Source organism: Silene latifolia, chromosome 10 (assembly GCF_048544455.1).
Source record: "Silene latifolia isolate original U9 population chromosome 10, ASM4854445v1, whole genome shotgun sequence".
NCBI classification, from domain to species: domain Eukaryota; kingdom Viridiplantae; phylum Streptophyta; class Magnoliopsida; order Caryophyllales; family Caryophyllaceae; genus Silene; species Silene latifolia.
In genome coordinates, this window is record NC_133535.1 from 140,497,010 (window position 1) to 140,507,645 (window position 10,636).

The following is a 10,636-nucleotide window of genomic DNA, read 5'->3' on the forward strand; positions in this document are numbered from 1 at the left end:
CCCTTAATGTGCACATCCCCTTCCGTGGCGGGTTCCACGGAGGGCGAACTAGGGTGTGAAGCCACTCCCGCAAGTGACTCCACCACAACAACACACCCATCACGGTACCACAACATCACAGCTGTCACAACAACACCACCGTCACCACACAACCACATCTCCACCGTCACCACAACACCCATACTCCGATGATCAGCAGATAACCACAATTACAGTACAATCACAATCCTAAATCAATTAACAGTAAACTGAGCAGGGAAACCCTACCTCGTCGCTAAGCATGTAAGACCTCCATACACAGCCACGCACGACTCCAATAAGCATCCTAACCATGATAACCATCTCCTATTACACAGCTATACTCAAAGAATCACTCAAATGAACACAAGGCAGAAACTTACCTAACATTACACATCGACGGTGACATAGACGACCACCACCCACGTCATCCTTCCTCAGCGAATCCCGTCATTCCCATGGTAGAGGTTTAGGCTAAATACATTAGAGTGTGAATCTATGGGGTGATAGGGGAGGAAGATAGGCTAGGGTTAGAGAAAGAGAAACTGTCGAGAAAATGAGAAAAAAGAAATGAATCTCGCGAACTTGCGTTTATATTAACGTGTCGAAAGCAGCCATACTCGGTCGAGTACAGGAGTACTCGGCCGAGTAGGCTCTACTCGGTCGAGTATGGGTGATACTCGGCCGAGTAGCCTCAACTAGGTCGAGTAAACAATCCTATAAAGCCCATGTTACAAGCCTGATCCCTCACCCATACATCCCTAAGGTCTATTTGGTCAACAAGATCGGTCAACAGCGTTCTTAAATATCCTGGGTATTACAGTCTTCCCCCCTTAAAAAGAACTTCGTCCCCGAAGTTCATCCCACACGTCACTCTCCTCAGGGTTATACACCGACACTAACCACCTACACAAAGGTGCACAAACTCAAACCATCCTGACATTACCATCATACCACCTTACTCAAACAACAATCACCTATCACAGCTATTCTTCCAAACAATACTAATCACCAACTTTCACATATACTTACGGAAATTAATGAATTCCTATGCATCCTTTTGTTAAAAGCGACACAACGACTTGCAGCCATACACAAATGCAAAACAACAGCCGTACTCAAATGCAAAACAATACTCAAAAACAATACTAACCACCACATATCACATAAATTGAATTAAGACACCCGTGCAAAGTATAATCTTCATACTACTTGAGTACAACATGGATACAACTTCAAGGAAACTAACATGCCTAACATACATGTGATCCCAAATATCATAGGTATATAGGTATAATTAAATACGTATTTTAGACATAAATAAATACTTATTTCCGCGACATTACTCTTCCCCTCTTAAAGGAACTTCGTCCCCGAAGTTCACCACTAGTCACTTCTCGTGCCCAAAGCCAACATACACACGACATTACTCATAAACTCTTGTAGCACAACTTATTTTATGACATTACACGCTTGTGACTTGTAAAGTCAAAATATTTCAACAACTAAGTAGTATATAAAAATAAAAATTATGGGGTTAACACAAGATAGCAGCTTAATTCGTGACCAGCTGGGGCGATTATAACCGTCACCAAACACATCCACGCATAAGACTGGTAACAGTTACAGCACTGTATGGTATTGTATTATCTTTCTACATTATTTAAAGACTCGGGTATTCCTCCCCTGGACAACTAAATTCCTGGATACCAACCAATGTTACATAACAAAACATTCATAAATTAATAGGTTATCTCAACAATCATGTACCTGCGACATAACCATAATAGATCCTATTGTATAAATTGGCAAAATAAGGACTAACCAACCCCTCATACAATTATTCACTTAACTCATGCAATTCACATCGCTATTATACATCAGTGTTCCTGTGTCAGCAATAATCGGCCGAGTATGGAGCGCTACTCGGCCGAGTAAGCTTTACTCGGTCGAGTATATTTGTATACTCGGCCGAGTAAGCGCTACTCGGTCGAGTAGTACCTATACTCGGTCGAGTTATGACAGCCAGAGAGCGTTTTGACGACATCACCTATAGCATTCACAGTCAACCTGCATCAAACTCTTTCCAGCAATATCAAACACGGCTAGTCTCTAACATAACGAAATCTAACTCGTCTCCACACGATAACTAAAATAGTTGACGGCCTTATGGCCGAGTACAGTCATCCAACAGTAGATAATAAATCCCGAAAACAACATCCAAACTAGAAGTACTAAGTCCAACACAAACGAAATAAATCCAACATCAAAGAAATCAAACCAAACAACCTAACAACATAAGATCAATAACGAGGACCCTCCTCCATGTCATCATCACCACCTGCGCCAGAAGTACCTGAACCTGAACTCCCCGCTCCTGGAAAGCCTGCTGCTGCTGAGTAATCCCCTCCTAGCTGACTGCCAGAGTTGGCTCCCCACGGTCCCGCAAGGTAACCAAACTCAGTTTCCTCCGGGAGTCTCTAGTAACTCGGGTCAACTCCATAGCTGTGGAATACTCCCGTATCCACTCTCGGTCCCCTCCACCAGACAGGCTGTGCTAGCTGTGTCCCTATACCCTGGTTAAGGGTCATCTCATGCAGGTTGCGGAGCACCAAAGTAGAGGAGATCCGCTCAGCCAGGTCATGCCGCTGCATCCTGGGGTCATGCACTGTGGGGTAGGGCGAATACTGGTGGGGGTGGTAAGGATAGGAGTCAGGGGCAGAGTAAGAGGGCTCAGGTACAACCGGGTCCGCCCTAGACTGCCTCACTCCACGGCGCTCCCGAGGTGGGGGAGGTGCCTGCTGCTGTCCCTCAGGCACGGTGACAGGCTCAGGTAGATCCAAGAGAATCCGTGGGTCGATCAGGTAGGACTGGGGCTTAGGTCTCGGAATGGCACAAGTCTCCCACTCAGCCAAATGATCAACAACAGGGAGATGGGCTGGGTCCGGAAGTACCATCCACATAGTCCCCCTCACCCTCCAGGCATAAGACCCATCATCCATCTTCCTCAACCACCTGTTCTGACGCCAGTACTGAGCGTCCATGGTAGGCACAATCTCTACATACTCACTCCCCTCAGGGTGGTGGGGCCTCAAAATCATCGTCGGGCGCTGAGCTAGGCGGGTCACTATGTCCCCGCAAGCTATGTGTCGGGTATCGGACTGTGCCATGCGCTCAAGACTAGAGCACACTACACCAGGAGCACTGTAGTAGAACGGTTTCTGGAGCATGACTTCGTGAGAATTGAGCTTGCTCACGTCATCTCTAGAGTACAGCAAACAGGTCAACATCCTCAGGAACATACGAAGGGAAACGTGCTGCACATCATTAATCAGCATGGCACTGGCACTAGGGGCGGTCCGCGCATCAAATATGGAAGGTAAAGAGGTGCACCACTGTTCTTGGCCACATCACTAAGGTACCCCTCCCCTCGGCCTCAAGACCCAAGTGGTCGAAAAACTCATCTAGGGTAAGCTCATGATCTTCATTCATGAGACGAAAAGAAACAGTCTTTCCCTTCTTATCATAGACAAAAGAGCTCAAAAACTCCAAGGTCAAGTGGGGGTAGGATTTCTTTCTCAAATGATACAACCCCTCCATACCCAAAATCTGAAAGATATGAAATATGTCCTCTTTGATCCCTAAAGTCTCAAGGATAACAGGATTAACACAACGGGTGGGGCGAAAAGGGCGACGCATAAGAGCCACAAAAGCCTTACGATGATTGAAATCAGAGAATATTACCGATGGATGTGCCTCCACCGGCGGAACTACGGGTCCATCTGCTGACCGACCTCAAGTCGGACATTAGCACGAGTTCTTTTGTTGGGTAAGCCTCTGGTTTTCACCATACTGCAAGAAAACAATCTTTAACAAGAGATTGACACACAAAAAAAAAAATCTTAGCGCAAAAGACGGGCTGTTTTTCAAGTGTATATCGATTTTGGAAACGATCTTTTCAAGACGAATTATCGGCAAATCACCAATTACTTTACAACTCATATGATTATAAGCTTTAATTTGTTTCAATTAAAGAACAACCAACAACATAGAAAGTTTTGTTTTTGTAACCCTAGAATTCAGAAATTGAATTTTTAAGCCATGAAATTAACTAAATAAGGCATACACAAGATCTATATATAGTTGAATCCAAGAATAAATAAGTTGAAGACTAAGTTTTAGTTGTTTTACAAGGAATTTCGAAATCTATCATGATATTATACCATAACTTTGAAAACAAATGAGAAAATTGAGTTTAAATCTTACCTTAAACTGATTTAAGGCAAGCAAGAACAAGTGGAACACCAAAGTTTTACCCAAAAGTTTGAGAAAGGAAGGATATGGAGTTTTTAGAGAGAAGGGAATGTGAAGATGGGAGGCGGAAATAAGAGAGAAAGGAACGAAAATTAGGGTTCTTGTATAACCCGCATAAGTCCTGCTACAGTAATACTCGGTCGAGTATTGGACATACTCGGCCGAGTGTCGAATACTCGGTCGAGTGTTTAGGAATACTCGGCCGAGTGTAGACTACTCGGTCGAGTACTCTTCTTACTCGGTCGAATTTTGAAGAACAGAAGCGATTATTATTTTCACCAAACGGATACTTGATTGCGTAGTTTGATACTCGGCCAAGTATTGGCTACTCGGTCGAGTACAGTCATCTATTTGGTCGAGTTCCCAAAAGTGAAGAGGAAATCATAAACTTTCACTGTCCCTGCAAAATAAATGATATCGTTCGGAGTTCCGTGCAACCGGCTCGTCACGGTTAAGGCTTAGTTCTACCACTCAAACACACATCAACACCTTTTTTTTTTTTATACATCTACTACCAATACTATCATCATTACCACCTTCATTCTTTACTATGCCATGAAACTGTTTCACCCTATCCTTACAGCATACTCAGCATTTAATTACGGTACCTGCAAGGTTTAGCTCTTATCTCACATTATCTATAATTCTGCTAAACACCAGACATACACCTTAATCACATTTACAAAGCAGCAATTCAACACACAACACATTCATCATGAAACAAATTGGTTAACTAACCACTGGTCGCACATCGCAACAATTCCATTATTCACTCCAACTTTTCCACACATACATCGTAACACATATCACCCTAATCATAGATACACACAACAATGATCACTAAGCAATCAACGACTCTCACTAGCTACCCTTTTTCCCGTGTCTGGCTTAAGTCCGATGGGGCCATGATTTTGAAATGAGGGCGCCTACTCACCCAAAATATAGCATCGGCTGGGGCTCCCAACGTACATACACCAGGTTCATTTTAATTGACACCCTATATTCATTAGATTCATTGGTTCAGGTTCCAAAATCGTCGGCTCTGATACCACTTTGTAACACCCCCGCACACCAGAACGCCTTACCAAGGACCATCCCAGTGTATGATGGTGTCACCATCTCGGTTTTCCGAGGAGGTAAATCAAATTAGACAATAAAAGAACGATATTATATTATTAATATGTCTTATACCATACAACTCAATACAAAGTCTTTATAATGAAGGTACTACTACAATACTCATGACACCGCATCTCTAAACTGGTAGCGTGATGACTCGATCCCTCCAATCCTAGCAGCCACAATCATCAATACCTGCTAAGCCAACTACTCACCATCCCTGAATGGATCACCGCAGACACCACAAAACAACACGGGGTAAGTACTGACTAATCAATGTAAGACATGATAACAACGTAAATAGCTGATCATCCTCTATCTCCGTCTCACGAACTCGCACCGAATTCGACTACACCCCAAAGGGTGTAGCCCTGCCAGACTACCCATCGCAACAGGTAATCCTCGCCGCCAGTGGGTGACCGCAGCCCATCCCACCTAGTCCAACTCTTCAACGAGCGACTAACAATCCATGTCCCTTAATGTGCACATCCCCTTCCGTGGCGGGTTCCACGGAGGGCGAACTAGGGTGTGAAGCCACTCCCACAAGTGACTCCACCACAACAACACACCCATCACAGTACCACAGTATCACAGCTGTCACAACAACACCACCGTCACCACACAACCACATCTCCACCGTCACCACAACACCCACACTCCGATGATCAGCAGATAACCACAATTACAGTACAATCACAATCCTAAATCAATTAACAGTAAACTGAGCAGGGAAACCCTACCTCGTCGCTAAGCATGTAAGACCTCCATACACAGCCACGCACAACTCCAATAAGCATCCTAACCATGATAACCATCTCCTATTACACAGCTATACTCAAAGAATCACTCAAATGAACACAAGGCAGAAACTTACCTAACATTACGCATCGACGGTGACATAGACGACCACCACCCACGTCATCCTTCCTCAACGAATCCCGTCATTCCCATGGTGGAGGTTTAGGCTAAATACATTAGAGTGTGAAGCTATGGGGTGATAGGGGAGGAAGATAGGCTAGGGTTAGAGAAAGAGAAACTGTCGAGAAAATGAGAAAAAAGAAATGAATCTCGCGAACTTGCGTTTATATTAACGTGTCGACAGCAGCCATACTCGGTCGAGTACAGGAGTACTCGGCCGAGTAGGCTCTACTCGGTCGAGTATGGGTGATACTCGGCCGAGTAGCCTCAACTAGGTCGAGTAAACAATCCTATAAAGCCCATGTTACAAGCCTGAGCCCTCACCCATACATCCCTAAGGTCTATTTGGTCAACAAGATCGATCAACAGCGTTCTAAAATATCCTGGGTATTACAATAACATTTTGTGAATTAATTGGTTATATTTTTTTAAAAAATGGCAATATTTTATCCGTCTGACAAATAAGACCAAAAATGTCCGTCTGAAACAAGAACTTGTGTTTGTTAATGAATTGTGGGTTTAACATGTTCAACGATGTTCATGTAATCGGTAATTATATACCTAAATAACCTTACAAAAACTTCTTATTATTTCTTTTATAAGGTTATCATGGCATTTAATATTATGTAAAATCGTTTCGCCCAAGAGACTATTTAAACATAATTTCCTTATCATTTGAACAAAGGGGAAATTAGGGGTTTACTTAGAGAGAAAAATAGAATTTGGCCTAATTTATAAGTGTAACGGTACATAACATATTCATTACCTTTCTGAGAATCTCAAGGGTTAATATCACACTAAATAACACACAAAATACACTACCATATTGAGACAAAACGATAGTGCATGTCATCTGATGAATATCACACAATATAAAATATATTCATCAAACAACACTTATATATCCATTAAGCTCAAACTGAATATTCAATATATATAATATTGTCAGTTTGTCGTGGTAAATATATACTCCCTCCCAGTCACTATAATGTTCCCTCTTTTCCGAAACGGATTATTCAACTAATGTTCCCCTTTCTTGTAATACTACGGTTTTATGAGTCTATGGGTACTCTATCGAGTAGGCCTTACTCTGTCGAGTAAGGGTGTATTGCGGTTTTAAAATAGTTTCTGACCTGTTGGGTACTCGATCGAGTAACCTTGATACTCGATCGAGTAAGGGGGCACTCGATCGAGTACCTCAGCTACTCGATCGAGTAGCTCGGTTGACGGGTTATGTTTTGACGGGTTTTGTTAATAACGCGGATTAGTATATATAATATGTCGTCATCTTTAGTAAACACTTTTATAAACCTATTTCAGTCAAAAAGGAGATTGAAACTACGTAGTTCGCTTCATCCGCATTATTGGCAAATCCCGGAGCTTGAGTGGTCGGATTTTATTGTTCTTTATACCTTTGTGATCCTTGCGTTGAGGGTAAGATCTACATACCAATTTTATAGTATTTCTTTAAGTTTCGTTAAACCCTAATTTTGGGAATTGGGGGTTTTTATGATTTGTTAAGGTTAGATTGTGATTATGTGATTATGTGATAGGAGAAGGATTTGTAGAGGAGAGGTTTTGAGACAGCTGCTAGATCGTCTGATGATTGTGTTGCTTTCCAGGTAGGGTTTCCCTACTCGGTATTACTTACATAATGTGTGGTGATTGTGCTGTAGTTAGTGTAATTGGTTGATTCAGACGGTTATTGATATTGTGATTGTGATTGTTTGTCTGTGGTTCTCGAGATACGTTCTCGGCTGAGTGGAGTCACTTGCGGGAGTGGCTTCACGCCCTAGTTTCGCCCTTCGTGGAACCCGCCACGGAAGGGGATGTGCACATTAATGGGACAGGGTTATCGCTCGGTATGATGAGCGGGGCTTAGGTGGGAACGGCTGCGGTCCCCCACTGGCAGGGCTGGTCCAGTGGACAGTCGGTGACGGAGATGGAGTGGAGTGCCTGATTGTGTATGATTGCTTGAGCTGTGTTGGTTGATGTACTGTTGATATATAACTTGTGTAAATAGTACTGACCCCGTTTAAATGTTTTTTAAAACTGTGGTGATCCATTCGGGGGTGGTGAGCAGTTATTGAGCAGGTATGATATGACGCGTATGAGATAGGAAGGATGAGTCATCACGTGGCAGTTAGAAGTCTTCCGCTGTGTCAGATGATGCTTTATAGCTTTGATAGTCTTAGCGATGAGACCGTCGAGAATGTTGTATTTCGATTTATCGCTTTTGGTTTTGATCATGTAATCACTTAAACTATATTTACTTTTAAAGTACGTTTCTTTATTGTCTTATGATTATCATTGCCTCGGGTAACCGAGATGGTAGCATCCTTCTACCTGAGTGGTCCTGGTAAGGCACTTGGAGTATGGGGGTGTTACAAATGGTATCAGAGCGACGATCCTGAAACCTGTAACCAATGAACCCAATAAACATAGAAATGAACCCGGGGTAAAAGTTGTAGGAGCTAATGCAAAGACTTTGGAGACGTCCTAAAGTCGCGAACTCGCCCTACAATTTTGAACCGGTCACTATGGGATATGAGTCGGGATCGCTATGTGTTTACCTTGTGTATTGTGTACCTATGTAGTGATGTGTGGCATGAATCAGTGGATGTATGTATGTTGAGGATGGGGAATGTGTAGAAAAGATGGTGATGATGTGTTTTCGTAAGTTATTGATTGAAAGCATGATAGTTGTTTTACGATATGGCATTATAGAAATACGGAAAAAAAAAATTTGTTTGATTGGAGTTATACATAGAGTTACGTATACATATATGTTGTTGGTAGTGTTGTACGAGTTTATATTGCTGAAAGTTTGAGTAAGAGCATGAATAATTGGTGGAAAAAGAGGATAATTGTTGCATGATAATATGATATTTTTTTTTTATAACGCATGTTGTATGATGGAAGAGATTTTATAAGGTTGTTATGCTAGTAACATGTGAATATGATACTTGATGTCATATAATTGTGATTTTGTTTACGTAAAGTTATATAATAAAAACATGTGGGTAATATGTGATTGGTAAGTTGAATGATATATGTGCATCGAGTTATTTGTTACTTGGCTTTTGAAGTTAGTAACATGTGGTTAGGGATACTGGTTTTATGAGCATCGAGTTGTTTTTGTTTACCATGTTGTCGTCTAAGTTGTTGGGAAGTAAAATCAAGTAGTTGTGTTTTCGATTATAGGGGGGTTGTCTTTAAACTGTTATAACTTGAGATGCATAAATGATTTTAATGTGATTCCAATTGGAGGTGATAGCTTGTTCTTTTACGAGTCTAACGATAGGTCACACGTCCAAAACGACCAAGAAATGAGTGAGTTATGACTGTTTTACGAAAACTGGACAGTGCTGAGAATTGGGGTACTCGATCGAGTATCCTTGGTACTCGACCGAGTAAGTGGGCACTCGATCGAGTACCTTAGCTACTCGATCGAGTAGCCCTGGTGATTTGTTTTACGTGCTTCTGATCTTTACCTACTTGATCGAGTAAGTCACTTACTCGATCGAGTGGCCTGTACTCGATCTAGTGACCCCTGTTTTGGGTCATATGCTTATCTTTTGAATTCGTTGCATATTATGTTTAATTCAAAGGTGATATTTTGCTTCTTTATGCATTGTTTTACATGTACGTTGGTCTTGACGCGTAAGTTACCCAATCTTGTGGTGTAGTGAGTGGCACCTGTGGTGAGTAGGAGTTCGGTGGGAGGACATGAGTTATATGTGGTTGTGATAGATAGTGGAAAAAGACAAGAAAGATCGTTATGGCTTAATTGAGACATAGAGCATGTTTTCTGAGATGATATGAGTGATATGAGTGTGTGTTAAATAATGTAAGAGTAAGTGAATGTGGGCAAGGGATGATGTGAGTCTAAGGAACGTGAGAATAAAAAGATTGAAAGTAAGGAGGTGGATAGTGGCAGCTTGAGATGTGTAAAGAATTATGGAGGGAGATAGTTAGGAGTCGTGTGGGTTAAGGATATATGTAGTGAAAGTTCGTTTTAAAGGGGTTGAGAAGAGTGGTATACAGTGAATTTTATGGAGACATGTCGCGAGGTAGATTTGTACACAGTGAGTAAGTTTGGGAGATTTGGTTTATCAAGAGGCGAAACTACATGTGATTTCTTTGGGCATTTAACAGTATGAAAGGAATTTTGACTTCTAGAGAGGTACAAAGGAGATGCAATTGTTTGAACGGTGAACGTTGATTTTATGGATAGATTAGTGGCAAGTGTGAGTGATACCATAAT